Below are 18,117 nucleotides of genomic sequence, written 5' to 3' on the forward strand. Positions count from 1 at the left end.
CGATTACTTTTTTCTTAAACAAGTTGAAGCTTTCAAGTAGGGTAAAGACTCTTTCAAAGCACAGATTTGACGTTAATATTCAATTCCAAACTAAATACAGATGTAGTTTGAACTCAGCATTGGTGAGAGCAGATGCTTCGTTTTATCCTCAGTTGCCAAACGCATGGCCTTCCTGAGCCCGGTCCTGGAGTCCAGTTTGTCCTGACTTTCACTGTGACCTTGACAAAGCACTAGGAGGCACCAGCAACAAACCTTGTTTGTTGAAAATAGATTCTATGGAATGCTGTAAACCCCAAAGGGTCTTCACTACATCCAACCCACCATTTTAGTCGCAATGGTTAAATTGTATTTAAATCATAGAATGCACTAGACATTGTCACAGGGTTTTTTGAGTGTTTTCTTCTCTAGTAACAGATTTATTGACATACAATTCACATACCATACAATTCATTCATGAAGAGTGTGTGATTTAATGTTTTTTTAGTATATTCATAGAACTGTTCAGCCATCACCACAATATTAGAACATTTTAATCCCCATCAAAAAAAAAAGTACTCATTAGAAATTAGTCTCTACCTCCCAACCCAAACAAACGCAGCCCTAGGCAACCACAATTTACTTTGTCTCTATAGATTCGCCTCTTCTGGACATTTCATGTAAATAAACTTGTACAGGGTGTGGATATAGGTTTTTCTCAGGTATATACCTAAGAGTGGGATTTCTGGGTCACATGATAAATCTATGTTTAACCTTTGGAGAAACTGTCACTGTTTTTCAAAGTGACTGTACCATTTGATGTTCCCACCAGCAGTATAGGAGGATTCTTTCTGCATCCTCACTGCTACTTATTGTCTATCCTTTTTATTACAACCATCCTAGTGGGTGTGAAGAGGTATAGCATTGTGCTTTGAATCTGCATTTCCCTGATGGCTAACCATGGGGAGCCTATTGTCATATGCTTATTTGCCATTTGTCTAACTTCTTGGGAGCAATCCTTTGGCCAAAAGATTTATTTTTAATATTTATTTTTTAGTTGTAGTTGGACATAATACCTTCATTTTATTTATCTATTTTTATGTGGTGCTGAGGATCGAACCCAAGGCTGCATACGTGTGAGGTGACCACTCTACCGCTGAGCCACAACCCCAACACCTTTGGCCACTTTTTAACTATGTATTTGTCTTATGATTACGGAGTGGTCAGAGTTCCCTACATATTTTGGACATGAGTCCCTTATCTGATATGTGATTGGCAAACAGTTTCTCCCATTCTGTAGATTTTCTTTGCACTTTGTTGCTGATGTTCTTTGCATCACATCACATGCAATTTTGACACAGGCAGGATGGGATTTAACTTGCAACACTTCAGATTATCTTCACATTTCAGTAATAATATAGCCCACTAGCCACCCCTAAAAGAAAGCAGAAAGTTCCTGTACAAATCCTTGAAGAAATCCTGCCTTACAACCAGCCCTAGTAGAAATCAGGAACTTCAGCAGCATCATTATGGGAAATAGGCTTGAAGGAAATCTGTGAGAACACATCCACCAAAGTTGGGAAAACTCACAACACCTCTAAGACTTTTTTCATGTGATGTTATAAAAGGACACATGCGTTCTTTGTAACCTTGTAGTGCATAATAGTAGTAATTTTCCTAATGTGCCTGTTCATCTGAAATTACTCCAGTGACTGGCACAGCCTTTCAAAGGGCAAAGTTGCCCATTTGAAAATCACTTGCCAGTGTCTTGCTGTTATCCTCAAGGCAATCTTCCTGAATTCCTCTCAGCTCTCTCTGGGGTCCTGCTGATTGAGTGAGACATGCAGGAGTTATGAATTCTGGCTTGAATAATATTTTCTTTTTTTTTTAAAGAGAGAGTGAGAGAGTGGAGAGAGAGAGAGAGAGAGAGAGAGAGAGAGAGAGAGAGAGAGAGAGAGAATTTTTAATATTTATTTTTTAGTTCTCGGCGGACACAACATCTTTGTTGGTATGTGGTGCTGAGGATCGAACCCAGGCCGCACGCATGCCAGGCGAGCGCGCTACCGCTTGAGCCACATCCCCAGCCCCTTGAATAATATTTTCCTCTAAATACAAACCCTGCTGGGTAAAGAACCCAGCATTTACCCAGCTAACAAGCGCCTTCCCCTAAGTGGGCACACACAGTCCACCTTCTCATTGTCTGCAGTAATTTGCACACCTGAAGCAGGTCCTAGCACCTTCCCGAATGTCCTTCCAGTTCCCCTAGTTCCTCTGAGGAGAAAATTGCAAAATGCTGAATTATCCTTTTCTGTTTAGTCCAACAATTATTCCTTTCTTACTCTTACCTTGCCCCTTCTAAGGACATGTCCTGGAAACCTCTTTACCCTAATGCTGAGAGGTGTCATAGAATGTTCTTCCAGATATGTGGATAAAATCTTCTCTTTGTACCTTCTTACCATGGATTCTTATTTAATCCTCTTCTGCATAGCAGCTGTATACATACTATCCTTAGGAGTTCTCTTCTCCAGGTAATACCCCACCTCCCAGACTTTTCAATCATCATGTTGGGGTGCAGCGAAGCGTCGGAGGGGAGAGACCACACAAGAGACTCACTTCATGCAATCGCAGGGGGAAGTTTATTGAGGATCCTGTTCCAGCGCGCTGGGACTCTGTGCTCACTCAAGAAGGGAGAGCAGCCCAGAGCCCAGAGCGGAGGGCAGGTGGAGCTTAAGTACACTTTTTGGAGAGGGTGGGGGGCTTTGCATGCATCAGAACAAATCATCATAAGGCACGGGAAAATTGAACAACAATTCTGAAACATGATTAGTACATACATTGGCGGGAACAATTTAGGCAGAGATGATTGGTCATTTCTAAGTGGGGTACACATTTAAACTGATTGGTTCTGGGGCCTAGATGCGTACGTGCCATGCTACCTAGAGCCCTTAGCTATTAATCAACCAGGGAATCAATGGAGACATTTACTAGGCAGTTCCCTCATTGTTCTAACAACTACAGGGATTACAGGTTTTGGGGGTAGCAGAGGGACTCTAACAATACTAGTCTTTTACTTTTTAACCCAATCCCTGCACTTTGGAAACTTTAGGATGCCTGGTCTTTTACACTTTAACTCAGGCTCTGCGGCTTAGATTCAGCTTGGAAATTTTACCTTTACATTCCCCACTCCTTTTTCTGACTACTTTTAATCTTAAAAGTACTGAATCAAAATTATTGGAAGGTCTCATTTTCCATTTCTGCCAGTGGAGCATATTGCTGCCTGATTACCATGAGTTGTCCTGCGTTTCCTGGAATCAATTTCAGCATGGCCTCCATTTTAGATTTCACTCGGTATTAGATCCCGATTTGTCTAGCTACACTGACTACCTAACTTTAAATCTGGCTTCATTCCCCCCTCTAATTTGGGAACTCCTTACTGCTGTGAGGAAGGGGGACGAAGAGAATCTTTCTGGCTTCTTCAGGCTGAAAAGGGACGGCGTGGGGCAAGCAGTTCGGAGTCCCCCCTAAAAGTATCGGGTCTATCGAGTGATCCATGATAAAAGTCCAATTGAGGAGTAATAGGCTGGAGGGCCATTTGAGTGATGGTTGGTCTACAAGAGAAACAAGAATTCATTAGTACTGGAACCATATTGATGCAGCAATAAATGCCATAGCACAGGAATATGCCAATGAGTATGATGGCAAAGACAGAGACTAACAATGTTTTCCACCAGGAAGTACCAAGAACCAGAAGCTAAGATATTGTTTCCATAACAAAGTTGCTGAGGACATGGCTTCTATCTGAGCATGTAAATCTTTAAGGATATTTGTCACATTGCCAGAAATATCAGGAATGTAAATACAACAACCAACATCTAGGGTTACAGATATCTTTTTCCTTAAGATATAGTCTAATAATTTAATGCCATCTGATTCTGCAAAATCCTTTTACTAGTATGACCTCTGTGTCTAATAGAGAAATCTTTAATTTTACTACTTAGGGCTGGGTATCCATATTAGCAAACATCAAGCCTACCTGCCTTGGCTAGAAATAAAGGCCTTAGACTAAAACTACTCTAGCAGTCCCTTTGACAGTTATCAGGCATTTCTGTCTAAGAATCTTTTTTGTAGCCTCCAGTTTACTTATTTTTGGAAGTTACATTTAACTATTATTATCATTTAAAATGTCCAGGAACAGCTGTGCTTTGGCTTTGACTGTCTTTGCTAAGTGTTTAAGATGAAGCAAGTCAAACTGACTTTGTTTCCACCTGTTTATTAACAGTCACCTGAATTACCCTGGGGAGTCCTCGGGAACTTCACAGCAGCTTCTCAGTTCTGCTAGTGCCATTTGCGCTAGGATGGGTCCAGGCCTTGCTTGACCATACGGCTTCCCTCAGAAGCATCAGGGATGTCTCCCTTCTCTGATGACCCTCCTCTTCACAGCAAATGCACTGATTGGCTTTCTGTCCTCCACTGGTCTCATTAATCTCCCTGATCAGGAGGTTATGTGGCCTAGAGTTGCAGAGCCCTTTGGAAAAGTTCCCTATTCCCTGATTCAGACTGACTCAGAGGGCAAGAGCCAAGTTTTTAATTTTAAAACTTAATCTTAAACATCCAGCAAATAAGTCAACAGCCTTATATTAAGGGCACTAAACCTCAATGTCTATCTCTCTATCCTGTAGGTGATAACTCCCCATCCTAAGTTAACCCAGGTTGTGAGCTCTTAAAGCAGTACCTCTTTAAAACATTAACAGGCAATCCTTAGACCATCTAAAAGCAAACTACAAAACAAAACTAACTAGGATAAAAACATATTTAGTTATGTAATAGCTACCTTGAATTTTGGCAGAGTTATACATTATAATCCCCTGTTTGAGGTCCTGGCAATCGTGACAAAAACCAGCTTTTGAACACAACCTTAAATGCACTGAAATCTGGTCTATTTCTTTCATAGTCACTTTTACATGTAGTGAGATGGGACATAGAGTTTTATCTCAAGTAAGGCAGGGCTCTTTATAAATCTTAAATACTATAGTTCTGAAGCTGATCTTTGCTTTTTAGACATCATTTTACAAAGCCTACATAAACTGTTGCTCAAGTTTACATGGACATTAGCTACCACAACATAATATCACACCTAAAACATGAATTAAGGAAAGGCTGAAAGCTTTTAACCTCTTGTAGGAAAGTAGCAAAGTACTTCTGTGTTTTACAATAAAACCTTTACCCAGATTAGGCTCTCATTGTCTTAAAAATACATTTAAATTATATCTCAGTGTAGAAAGTAACATAGAAATTTACATATCTTACTGATAACAAGTCCAGTTATAGAACACAAATGATAAATAAATTTCCAACATGTTTTTTTTCTTTGATCCTAAAATTACCATACAACTTTAGGACACCAGCTTGTAAAGCTTCTACCCTACAGACCTGTACACCTGGAAGACACGAACACACCAGTAACATCACAATTACACTGATGATCCCACGCCAACCAAGTTTGGCTTCCAAAGAAATGACTAAGGGGGAGATGGCAGGGCTTGGATAAATGGCAGGCAACCCGTCTATTGGCAAGTTTTTTTTCAGATATCATCACCAGCACCTGAAGAAGATCAGAGCAAATAAAAACAGAATGAAGATAAAAATTAGAGCAAAGATCAATTTCTGGCAGAAGTTCCATGTTGGGGGACTGACAGAAAAGAGACCAAGGACCATGAGGAAGCTTAAAAGAACATAAAGACTCATGAATCCAGGATGGCAGATTAAGAGGTTCTCTGAACTTGTTGTTTCCCGCTGTCCCATGTCGGCTGCATTCCATCGTGCCTGGTAGTGAGCTTCAGCACTGAGTGAATTGTTCTCTTGAAGATGCTGGGGGTCCATCGGTCGTCAGAGACTGGAAGTGCCTAAGCAGAAGCTGGTTGGAAGTTTAATTTGAGACTTTCTGCAATCGGATTTGAAGGAACTTCATTATTCAGAGCAAGAGAGCACAAGAAAGTATTGAAAAATAACAGTTGTTGTTTAACCATAGTTGTGTAACTTACTCAAAAACTTATACACATAACCAATTTACATAAACCTCCTTTATCCCTTACTTAAACCCTCTTGATTACTTAGTCACATAGACTCTCCTATCTAGTGATACAAAAATTTTTTTTTATCAGATCCATACCTAGAACCTTTTAGTTTTTCCTTTTTATCTATTAACCTCCTTTTGTTCACATTTTGAAACAATACTTGCCAACCTTTGAATTTAAGCAGAGTTAACATTTTATTAGGGCCTTTTTTTAACACCTAGAGAAACTTATAAGTTTAATTTTAAGGACATCTTTACTTTTATCTGTTTACCCAATCTAAATTGAACCATTTGAATCACGTTAATTAAAGATATTTGGATCTATTTTTAATTTTTCAGGAGCGCTCCTCATCTGGCAATTGTTATATCACTGCAGGATATATGGACATACACACATACAGACATACCGACATACAACACATAACAGGAGTGTGCACACATAACAATAATAAAGGCCTCGTAGCTTTTCGCAGATGAAATCTCCATTGCAATGTTTTTGTTTTTGTTTTTGTTTTTTTTTTTTTAAAAAAAACTCCACTGATCAGAAAAACATTAACTTAGGTCCTCAGGATCAGAATTACGAGCTCAAAAAAATACAGAATCTAAGAAAAACAAGAGTCCTAAAAAAAAAAGATGACTGGCCAGTAGTTAGTAAATACCATACAATTTACTTCTTGGTTTGGTCTAGTTTGAGTTCAGGTAAAAAGACACTTTTACTCTCTTTTTTTTTTTTTTTTCTTTTCTTGGGCCTGAGCTCCAAGCTGCTTCTGTTTGCATATCGGCTTAAGCCCTGGCTAAGATCTGGAAGGAGCAGGGAGAAACTGCTATTTTGAGCAGACACTTTAGGCCTAACGCATTTTAACCTTAAGTTATAATTACAAATTTAAGAAGCAATTTCTAAAATTTCATATCTTTTTACACTAGAAAAACTTGTTCACATAAAACTAGAAATAGGATCTCTACCATCAGAAGAAATTTCTTTAGGACCCCTAAGCCACTTTGCTTTTTCTGAAGTTTTTAAAGTAGCATTAAGTTACATTAAATTTGCCCACACACTACCATGTATATCTAAAATTAAGCTTTGAAAATTTCTAAGACTGTTGGTATTTAATTATCTAATGTTATTGTAATAAGCCAGACCAACGTTTTAATTTAACACTTTTTCCTAAGTCTTACACACTGAGAGAAACAAATACCATATCATAATTTACTATTCTTGCTCAAATCAATGCACTGTATATCTAATGAAATCTCCTTAGGCTACCCAGTTCAAAAATTGAAACCCTTTAATTTTTTTTTCCCAAGTATTTAAGTTTTTTTTTTTAGCATGAACTTTCTGAAATCAAACTAAACAATTTGCTTAAACCCAACTTTTAACTGCAAGATAGTGCAATGCCTTAGAAACCCATTTAGATACCAGATTGTTACAATAAAAAATTAATTTTTTTAGACACACATTTAACCTAGATTATCCCTAAGAAACAATCAGACAACCAGATAAGAAAATACCTCTCCAGGTTTTGAACTTTCATTTAATTATGACTCCCATCAGTAGCACCATAGACTTCCCCATAAGTGGACCAGATGTTTTCACGTAGGGGCAACTATAGGTGTAAAATTAAGGGTCTCAGTGTGGCTGGCTTTACTGCATTCAGTGTCCCTTATTTTTAAGTAAACAGAGGTGGCTTAATCTTTAAGATGTAGATAAGGATTGAGGACACTCCCCAGAACTAAATGGTTCTGGCAGCTGCTGGGAGTCCCTTAATCTTATCTCTCACCCGCAGATCAGCTCCTCCAGTTTGGTTTGACCTTAGGAACTAGGCAATTTTTTTTTTCCTAACTTTTTAGTAACCAGCTCCCAAAAAGCTCATCCTCTGCTTGCAGTTGTTTCGAGTGCTAGGCTTCCCCAAGAAAGCAGAGTGGAGACTCCTTAAAAGTTTCCTCGGGAGTGTTAAAATTTGTGACTGAAAATTTGGTTCCCGTCTCTAAAGCCAATTGACACCAATTTAATAATGAAGACAGGGCTTTGAGAAAAGTCAAAGCGAGATGTCAAAGTTGTTAAATCCCCAGCAGGCAGCTCTATTTGCACTCAAGCCCGTTATGGGAGGGAAAGGAAACATTGTTTCCCTAGCCTCAGTATTTAGCCTTAGACGGAATTTATCACCCGCCTTGGGCTGCATTTTTAAGCAGCCCGACTCCAGAAAGACCCGTTCGCTTCTTTGGCCCGTGATCACTGCGGCCGAGGAGGGCTGTAACACTCGGGGGGATTTGGGGACCTGGTCCCTTCTACCCCCACGAGGGAGGGAGAGGGCCGGTGCCCCAGCGCCGCTTTTTTTTTTTTTTTTTTTTTTTGCTTGCCGGGCGGACAGAGGTGGGGCAGTCCCTTACCGACTCCGTCTCCGACCCCTCCCACCCCGCTGTGGTTGCAGCCGGTTGCCGGCAGAGGAGCGGGAGAAGGGGCGGTCCCCCGCCGACCTCACCCCTGATTCTGTCCGCCCGTCCGCCGCGACCGCCGGAGCACCCCCCCTTCTCGGGAGACGGCCAGGGGGCGGAGAGGACAGGCGGGTGGAGGGACCGGAACAGGGACAGGACAGATCTGCCATACCGCCTGGTGGAATCCTCCCAGCGGACTGCACGGACCCCACCCATGCAGGAAGAGATTCGCAGATGTCCTGAAAGGTTAGAAGCCATGATCTAAGTGGCCATGCGGCCGGGCTGAAAGACAATATCTCTGACTTTGCAGATTAGAGAGAGAGATGAAGGGGGCCATTCAACTCTGAGGGTGGGCCACTCTGAAGCGCAGAGAGACAACACAAACGTGACGCAAACACGGACACACACACAGTAAACGGTTAACACAAGTCCAGAAGCAAAGATTAAAGACAGGCAGTAAACTCAACCTGACAAAAAGAGTTGCCGGCAAATCCAGACGGGTTGGCAGCAAAATACACCGACGAGGGTCCGTCCGCCCCTCTACCTGATGGGGGGGCACTCCTGTTCCCCCTCTACCCTCCAGAGCGTCCTAAGGAGGGAGTGGCTTTGTGGCGCCTAGGCACGTCTGCCTGCCACCGCCAGGGGGAGCCTTACGCTCTCCACTGACAGCCACACACACACACTGCCAACCCCACCCGAGGCTCTGGGAACTTACGTTCCCTGGGGACTTACGCCCGCCACTGAGCCAGAGACCAGAACCTGAGCGATCGCAAAAACAAAAATAAAGAGGAGAGAAGGGGAAGAAAGAGGGAAGAAAGAGAGAGAGAGGGAAAGAGAATGGCGCCTTACTTACCCCCGAAGTAGTCCGTTGTTAGGGTCTCCCTGTCCGGCGATGCGCAGTTCCCGGCCAATGCACCAAAATGTTGGGGTGCAGCGAAGCGTCGGAGGGGAGAGACCACACAAGAGACTCACTTCATGCAATCGCAGGGGGAAGTTTATTGAGGATCCTGTTCCAGCGCGCTGGGACTCTGTGCTCACTCAAGAAGGGAGAGCAGCCCAGAGCCCAGAGCGGAGGGCAGGTGGAGCTTAAGTACACTTTTTGGAGAGGGTGGGGGGCTTTGCATGCATCAGAACAAATCATCATAAGGCACGGGAAAATTGAACAACAATTCTGAAACATGATTAGTACATACATTGGCGGGAACAATTTAGGCAGAGATGATTGGTCATTTCTAAGTGGGGTACACATTTAAACTGATTGGTTCTGGGGCCTAGATGCGTACGTGCCATGCTACCTAGAGCCCTTAGCTATTAATCAACCAGGGAATCAATGGAGACATTTACTAGGCAGTTCCCTCATTGTTCTAACAACTACAGGGATTACAGGTTTTGGGGGTAGCAGAGGGACTCTAACAATACTAGTCTTTTACTTTTTAACCCAATCCCTGCACTTTGGAAACTTTAGGATGCCTGGTCTTTTACACTTTAACTCAGGCTCTGCGGCTTAGATTCAGCTTGGAAATTTTACCTTTACAATCACTCTGGGATAACTTTCAGGCCACTCTCCACTCTGATAATTCTCTTAAAGAAGATTCACTGTTTGTCACTATTGCTGTTTTTTAAATTAAACTTTTTTTTCAGATGATTGTAGATTCATATGTGGTTGAAATAAATCATATAGAGAGATCTAGAGTACCCTTGGCCCAGTTTCAAAACCCCAATGGTAACATCTTATTAAAATACAATGCATTAGGCTGGGTGCCGTGGCACATGCCTATAATCTCTATGGCTTGGGAGGCTGAAGCAGGAGGATGGCCAATTCAAAGCCAGCCTCAGCAAAAGCGAGGTGCTAAGCAACTCAGTGAGACCCTGTCTGTAAATAAAATACAAAATAGGCCTGTAGATGTGGCTTAGTGGTCCAGTGCCCCTCAGTTCAATCTCATACCTTCCCCACCCCCAAATACAGTACATTATCACAACCAGGATAGTGACATTGATATGACCAAGAGATAAAAACAGCTCTATCACTACAGGATCCCTCCTGTTGACTTTTGAGACCCCAGGACCAATTTTCTCCTTACCTCCTATCCCTAACTGCTGGAAACCACTAATTTGCTCTCTGTTTCTATAATGTTGTCATTTTTAAAATGTTATGTAAATAGAATCACACAGTATGCAACATTTTGGGGATTCTGTTTCAACTCAGCATGATTCTCTTGGGTTTTACCCAAATTGTTGCATGTGTCAGCAGTTCATTCCACTGAATGGATAAACCACCGTTTCTTTATCCATATCTGGGCTGTTTCCAGTTTGGTGTTATTATGAAATAAGTTGCTATCAACATTCATGAACACCTTCTTGTGTAATAACGAGTTTTCATTTCTCTGAGATAAATATCCAGAAGTGCAAATTCTGGATGATAAGATATTTGTTCCATTTTTATGAAATTGCCAAGTTATTTTTTAGACAGCCTATTCTATTTTACATTCCCACCCATATATGCATGATCTAGTTTTTCTGCATCTTCAGTAGCATCTGGTGTTGTCACCTTTTTTAAAAAAAAAAGCCATTCTGATAAGTGTGTAGTGTAATCTATTTTTTTTAAATAGATTTTTTTTTTGGTTGTAGATGGACACAGACACAATACCTTTATTTTGTTTATTTTTATATTGTGCTGAGGATTGAACACAGTGCCTTACCCATGCTAGGCAAGCGCTCTACCACTGAACTACAACCCCAGCCCTCATCATGTTTTTTTAAATGCCTCTCTTATATCTGTTTTAATAAGTTAACATGGGGATAATCCATATGGAAACTATTCTATGGAAATACCATTGATTTGTACACAAAAGAATTGATATAGCTCTATTAGGAGAGCTGTGAAATAGTGGGAGGGCATTTCTTGGAAATGCAAATGGAGCTGGATGCAATGGTGTACACCTGTAATCCCAGCAGCTCAGGAGGTTGAGGCAGGAGGATCCTGATTTTAAAGTCAGCCTCAGCAACTTAGCAAGGCCCCAAGCAACTCAGCAAGATCCTGTCTCTAAAATATTAAAAAGGGATGGGGATGTAGCTCAGTGGTTAAGCACTCCTATGTTCAATCCTTGGTACCAGAGAGAGAGAGAGAGAGAGAGAGAGAGAGAGAGAGAGAGAGAGAAGAGAAGAGAAGAGAAGGAATGCAAATGGATATTTAATCACTATAGGCAAAAAAGTCTCTAAGGTGATGAAGTTGTGAAGCCAACTTTTGGAGTTGTCATAAGAATATAATCAGCCTGCCATACACATGCCTGTAATCCCAGCAGCTGGGGAGGCTGATGCAGGAGGATCCCAAATGCAAAACCAGCCTCAGCAACTTAGTGTGGCCCTAAGCAATTTTCTCAGCAAGACCCTGTCTCAAAATAAAAAATAAAAATACGCTAGGAAGGGCTGGGGATGTGGCTCAAGCGATAGTGTGCTCGCCTGGCATGCGTGCGGCCCGGGTTCGATCCTCAGCACCACATACCAACAAAGATGTTGTGTCCGCCGATAAGTAAATAATAATTATTAAAATTCTCTCTCTCTCCTCTCTCTCTCTCTCTCTCTCTCTCTCTCTAAAAAAAAAAAAAAAAAAAAAAGCCATTGCCTGGGCTGGGAAAATCTCTATCATGTCAGTTTAGGCCCCAAGTTTCTTAATGAAACTCCTGTAGCGTAAGAATTAAAACCAAGAATCAATAAATGGGATGGATTCAAACTAAAAAGCTTTTGCTTAGCAAAAGAAAAACTTAGTAAGATGAATAGAGAGCCTACAGAATGAGAGCAAATCTTTACCACACACACATCAGATAAAGACTAATCTCTAGGATATCTATAAAGTACTCAAAAACCTTAACACCAAAAAAAAAAGACCCAATCAATAAATGAGTCAAGGAACTGAACAGACACTTCTCAGAAGAGGATATATAATCAATCAACAAATATATGAAAAAGTATTCAACATCTCTAATAATTAGAGAAGTGCAAATCAAAACTAAGATTTCATCTCACTCCAGTTAGAATGGCACTAATTAAGAATACAAACAATAATAAGTGTTGGTGAGGATGTGGGGGGAAAGGCACACTCATACATTCCTGGTGGGACTTCACATTGGTGCACCCAATCTGGAAAGCAGTATGGAGATTCCTTGAAAAACTTGGAATGGAACCACCATTTGACCCAGCTATCCCACTCCTGGGTTTATACCCAAAGGACCTAAAAACAGCATACTATTGGGATACAGCCACATCAATGTTTATAGCAGCACAATTCACAATAGCTAAACTGTGGAGCCAACCTAGATGCCCTTCAGTGGATGAATGGATTAAAAAATGTGTCATATACACAAAATGGGATATTACTGAGCATAAAAAGAGAATAAAATCATGGCATTTGCAGGTAAATGGATGAAGTTGGGGAATATAATGCTAAGTGAAGCAAGCCAATTCCAAAAAGCAAAAGCCAAATATTTTCTTTGATATGAGGATGCAGACACATAATGGCGATTGTGGGAGGGGAACATGGGAGGAATGGAGGAACTTTAGATAGGGCAAATGGAGGAGGGGGAAGGGAGGGGACAAGGGGGTAGGAATGATGGTAGAATGAGTTAGACATCATTACCCTAAACACATGTATAAGGGCTGGGGATGTGGCTCAAGCGGTAGCGCGCTCGCCTGGCATGCTTGTGGCCCAGGTTCGATCCTCAGCACCACATACAAACAAAGATGTTGTGTCTGCTGAAAACTAAAAAATAAATATTAAAAAAATTCTCTCTCTCTTTCTTTAAAAAAAACACATGTATAAGACATGAATGGTGTGAAAATATTCTGTGTACAATCAGTGTCTTGAAAAATTGTGCTCTATATGTATAATATGAAATGAATTGCATTCTGCTATCATGTATAACAAATCAATACAAATAAAAAAATAGGCTGGGGATGTGGTACAGTGGTAAAGCACACCTGGGTTCAATCCCTGGTACCAAAACAAAGGTGTGTGCGTGCACACACACACACACACATAAAACCTGTGTTTTATAGCAAAAGTGGAACCACTGCTATCAATCTACTTGGTATGTCTTTCCAGAGTATGTGATATTCAAATATGTACAGATTGTGGGAAAGCTTGGATTTTTTTTAATCTCTTCTAGATACTACTAGCCCTTTTGAGGGAGATGTAGAAGGGTGGAGACATCCAGGGCAAGATGGCAAGTGAGGAGGTTGGGTGCAGAGCCACACCAAAGTAGCATGGAAAAGGTCTTCTAATGAGGTCAACTTCCTGGTTGATCAAAGTGCTCATGGACACAAGAAAGGGACCCTATCAGACAGACACTTGCAAACTCATGCCCCTAAGTGTGTGTGGGAATCCAATAGAAAAACTAAAATAGATCCGTGGACACAGGGGGCACCAGTAAATAATAGTGAGGAGAGTATGGACAGGGGAGGAGATAAGGAAAGGAGGAAATTCCAGAGATCATAAAAAAGAACAAGCCAAAACTCCTCCACCAGACTCCCAGCTCTGGGGCTCCTTCTTTTGGGAGAAGTCTGTTACTGTTGTTGCTTTTGCAATAAACCTGCTTGCTTGCTATCTCTGTGTCTTGTTCTTAATTCTTTGCTGAGAAGAGACAACAAACCCAACACCCCTAAATGGTAACACTTTGATGGATATGTGGTTTTCATATATTTTCCTTAAGACTGTAGCTTGTCTTTTCATCCTCTGATGTGAAAAAGGTGTTTTTCACAGAGCAAGTTTTTAATCTTGATGTGGTCCCATTATCAGTTTTTCTATTCATGGATTGTCCTTTGAGTTCCAAACTAAAGAACTCATTGCCTTGCCCTAGGGCATGAATATTTTCAATTTGGAGAGAATTAACATCTTTATTAGGTTGAATCTCCCAAACTATAAACATAGTATGCATCTTAATGTATTTAGTCTTAGTTGATTTCTACCATTACAATTTTCTAATTTTCAGCATACAGATCTGGTAGGTGTTTTGTTATATTTATATCCAAGTATTTCTTTTTTTCCTTCTTTTTTTTTTTATAGTACCAGGGATTGAACACAGGGGTGCTTAACCACCGAGATACATCCCCAGCCCTTTATTTTTTTTTATATTTTATTTTGAGACAGGGTCTCACTAAGACTTTAGGGCCTCTCTAAGGTGCTGAAGTTGGCTTTGAACCTGTGATCCTCTTGCCTCAGCTTTCCCATACCTGGGATTACAGGTATGCACCACCGTGCCCAGTTTATATCCAAGTATTTAATTTTCTTTAGAGTGATTTTTAAATGGTATAGTGTTTAATTTCAGGCTCCACTTGTTCATTGTTAATATGTAGAACTGCAACTTTTTGTGTATTGAATTTATATTACACAATCTTGCTTAGCTTACTTTTAGTTCAGGAGGATTATTTTAATTGGAATTTTATATGTAGACAATCATGCAATCTGCAAATAGGGACAGTTTTATTTTCCTCTTTTCAATTTATATGCCTTTTATTTCTTTTTCTTGCCTTTTTACTGTAGCTAGAATTTGCAGTACTATGTTGAAAAAGAGTAGTGAGAGTAGAAGATCCTTGTCTTGTTCCCAGTCTTAGGAGGGAAAAAATTCAGGTCCTTCATCCTGAATATGTTAGCCATAAGTTTTTGTCTATGTTATTTATCAAGGCTAGGAAGTTTCCCTCTACTCCTAGTTTTCTGGGAGTTCTTATTGTGCCTGAAAATCAGATGTAAGAATCGTACTCACCTGTCCAAGCCGAAAGAATGGACTAAGAGACACAAAGATAGCAAAAAGCAAGGCTTTACTTTAATGACAGTCTTGCAAGATCAGGTGCTTGGTGGTCAGGGTCAAACAGATTGAGTCAAACCAGTGTTTTATTCAACTAGAGTACAAGATCCCTCCCTTGGTTCCTCATTGAGTACATGGGGTGCACAATGTTCCTGAACTTCATCTAGGTTTTATTATTAAAGTAATTGGATTACTGGATTATTTGAAGTAGTTATTAGTTGGATTATTTAAAGTAATATACCTTTGGTCTCTTGTGGCAGGAAGTGCCCTTGGATTGAATGCCTTTTGGCAGGTACACAGTTTATCTCTGTTGGTCAGGTGGGGTGGGGGTTTCTTCTCACTTCCTGTTTGTCAAAGAGCTTTGATTTTTACACTCTGGTGTTAGCTGTTTGCAGCTTTTCATCCTGCTCTCCCCTCCAGTTGCCTTTCTTACATCCCAAGTCACTTTACATTTAAAGCTAAATACTATATTCTGAAAAGGGACCACTGGGATTTCATTTCTCACAGGATTTTTTTTTCAAATATTTTATGTATTAATTGATAGGATCATATGACTTTTCCTGTTTAGCCTATTGACTTGGTAGATTATTTTGATTTTCAAATATTGAACCAATTTTGCATACTTGGAATAAATCCCACTTGGTTGTATTGTATAATTCTTTATATATATTGCTGAGTTTGATTTGCTAATATTTCATTAAGGCTTTTTGCATCTAAGTTCATGAGAAATATTGATCTAAAGTTTTCATTTTTTTTGTATTGTCTTTGCCTTGTTTGGGTATCAAGTAGTATTAACTTCATATAATGGCTTGGGAAATAGTTTGTCCTCTTCAACTTTCTAGACGGGATTGTGTAAAATGGTGTTACTTCTTCAAATACTTGGTGGAATTCTTCAGTGTGACCATTTGGACCTGGAGATTTCTTTTTCAAGGTCTTTTAATTACAAACTCATTTTTTTTTTCTAAAAAACATTGAAAACTACACAGATTATCAGTTCAATTTTAGTAGTTTGGAGTTTTAAAGAAATTGAACCATTTCTTAGAAGATATTCAATTTATTATCATAAAGTTCATATTTATTCTTTTTAAAATTTTTATCGATTCTTTTTAGTTATATATTACATCAGAATAGATTTTGACATAACCATAAAAGCATGGAATATAATTTGCTCTAATTCAGTCTCAGTACTTCCTTCCTCTCTTCCTCGCCCTACTCCTCTCACTCTACTAATCTTTTGTAATTTGTTAATAGTTTTGTAAAACTATTATCTTTTTAATGGCTGTAGGATCTATAGTGATATACCATTTTATTCTTGATTTGATGATTTGTGCCTGCTTTCTTTTTGTCTTTATCAGTTTTGCTATTTATTCAATATAAATATTCAGGTCTACTGATGAGCCCACCAAAGATATTTTTCATGTCTGTTACTGCTTTTGATTTCTAGCCATTTGATTCTTTCCATTTCCAGCTCTACTAAATTGCCTATGTGATCTTGCATGATGTCTCCTCCCCCAGATCCTTTAACATAGTAATCACAATTATTTTAAATTCCCTCTGATACTTCTAATAGTTACGCCATTTCTAAGTTTTATTCTGATAATTGCTTTGTCTCTTCAAACTGCTTTTTCTTATGTTTTCTTACATTTTGGCATGCCTCCCAAATGGGACATTTTATATAGTGCAGCAGATATTGAGATAAATAAGCCCTTAGTGTGGGACTTGATGTTCATCTAGCCAACAGTTGGGCTGTGCTTATGCTTGTTTTCCTGTGGACATCCTCATAAATTTCCAATGATTTTCCTTTTTTGTGCCCCCTCTCAGTTTTGGGGCTTCCCTTTGTGCTGCTCCCCATGGAGTACCTTGTAGTTCTCCCTCCTGTTGTTCCTAGAGGGTTGTTAGCATGCTGGTGGGACATGGGTGGTGGGGACAGGTTCTCTGGTATTCTAAGCTTCAGTTTTTAGAGTACACAGTGGGTTTGTATCTCAGGGGTATAACCATCACAAATGTTTCTGTCTGTCTTCCATGGATAGATGCCCCAATCCCCTTCCTCTAGTGCAGTGAATATCTACCAGTGTTTTCAGTCTGTAGGCTTAAAGCTCTTCTTTTAAAAAAATATTTTTTAGTTGTTGATGTACCTTTATTATTTATTTATGTATACATGGTGCTGAGGATGGAACCCAGTGCCTCACACATGCTAGTCAAGCGCTCTGCCACTGAGCCCCAGCCCAAGCCCCTAGGCTTAAAGCTATTCTCCCTGAACTTTCAATTTTTCTCTCTCTCTCTCTCTCTTTCTCTCTGTGCAAGAGGGCCGCAGGGGAAGGTAAGGAGGGTGAATTCCCTGGGCTTAACTACAATGGTATTTCACTAGTGCCTCAGACTCTGTCTTTCCCTTGCAGAATAAGCCTTTTGCTTGTTAAGGGGGAAGGGTCTGAGATTTCTCAGTGACTCCTGAGCCAGTGCCATGGGATTTCTCAGGATTTCCCCCAAATTCTTCCTATGAGAACCAGCTGGGGCTCCAGGAGGAAAAAAGTCTGCAAAGGAACAGAACTTCCTCCCTCCCAATTGCTGTCCCCAGGAGCATCATACTCTCAGATCAGCCCATGTTTTGCCTCTAGCAATTTGTCCCATTTTCTAGCTTAGTCTTCCTACCCATTTCTATGACATCTGGTGGCTTGGGCCTCTGTAAGCAAATGCTCAGGTCCTATGTCTCCCAGGAAGTGACTTTCTCTCTCCAGATTTTGGAATGACCACTTGCTCTGCAAACTCAGATCTCTACCTCAGATATAGCATTAATCTCCAGGATATCTAAAGAACTCAAAAAACCAAAAACCAAAAACA

General features: G+C 40.2%; 1 long non-coding RNA gene across 1 annotated transcript; it reads right to left on the minus strand.

Moving 5' to 3' along the window:
- Positions 1–2,593: 2,593 nt before the first annotated feature.
- LOC144375107 (uncharacterized) lies at positions 2,594–10,015 on the minus strand. Its single transcript, XR_013434540.1, has 2 exons — positions 4,260–10,015; positions 2,594–3,584 (listed from the first exon to the last, which is right to left on the minus strand). It is a non-coding gene; the product is annotated as an uncharacterized LOC144375107 (long non-coding RNA).
- Positions 10,016–18,117: the final 8,102 nt, after the last annotated feature.

Source organism: Ictidomys tridecemlineatus, chromosome 2 (assembly GCF_052094955.1).
Source record: "Ictidomys tridecemlineatus isolate mIctTri1 chromosome 2, mIctTri1.hap1, whole genome shotgun sequence".
In the NCBI taxonomy this organism is placed as follows: Eukaryota; Metazoa; Chordata; class Mammalia; order Rodentia; family Sciuridae; genus Ictidomys; species Ictidomys tridecemlineatus.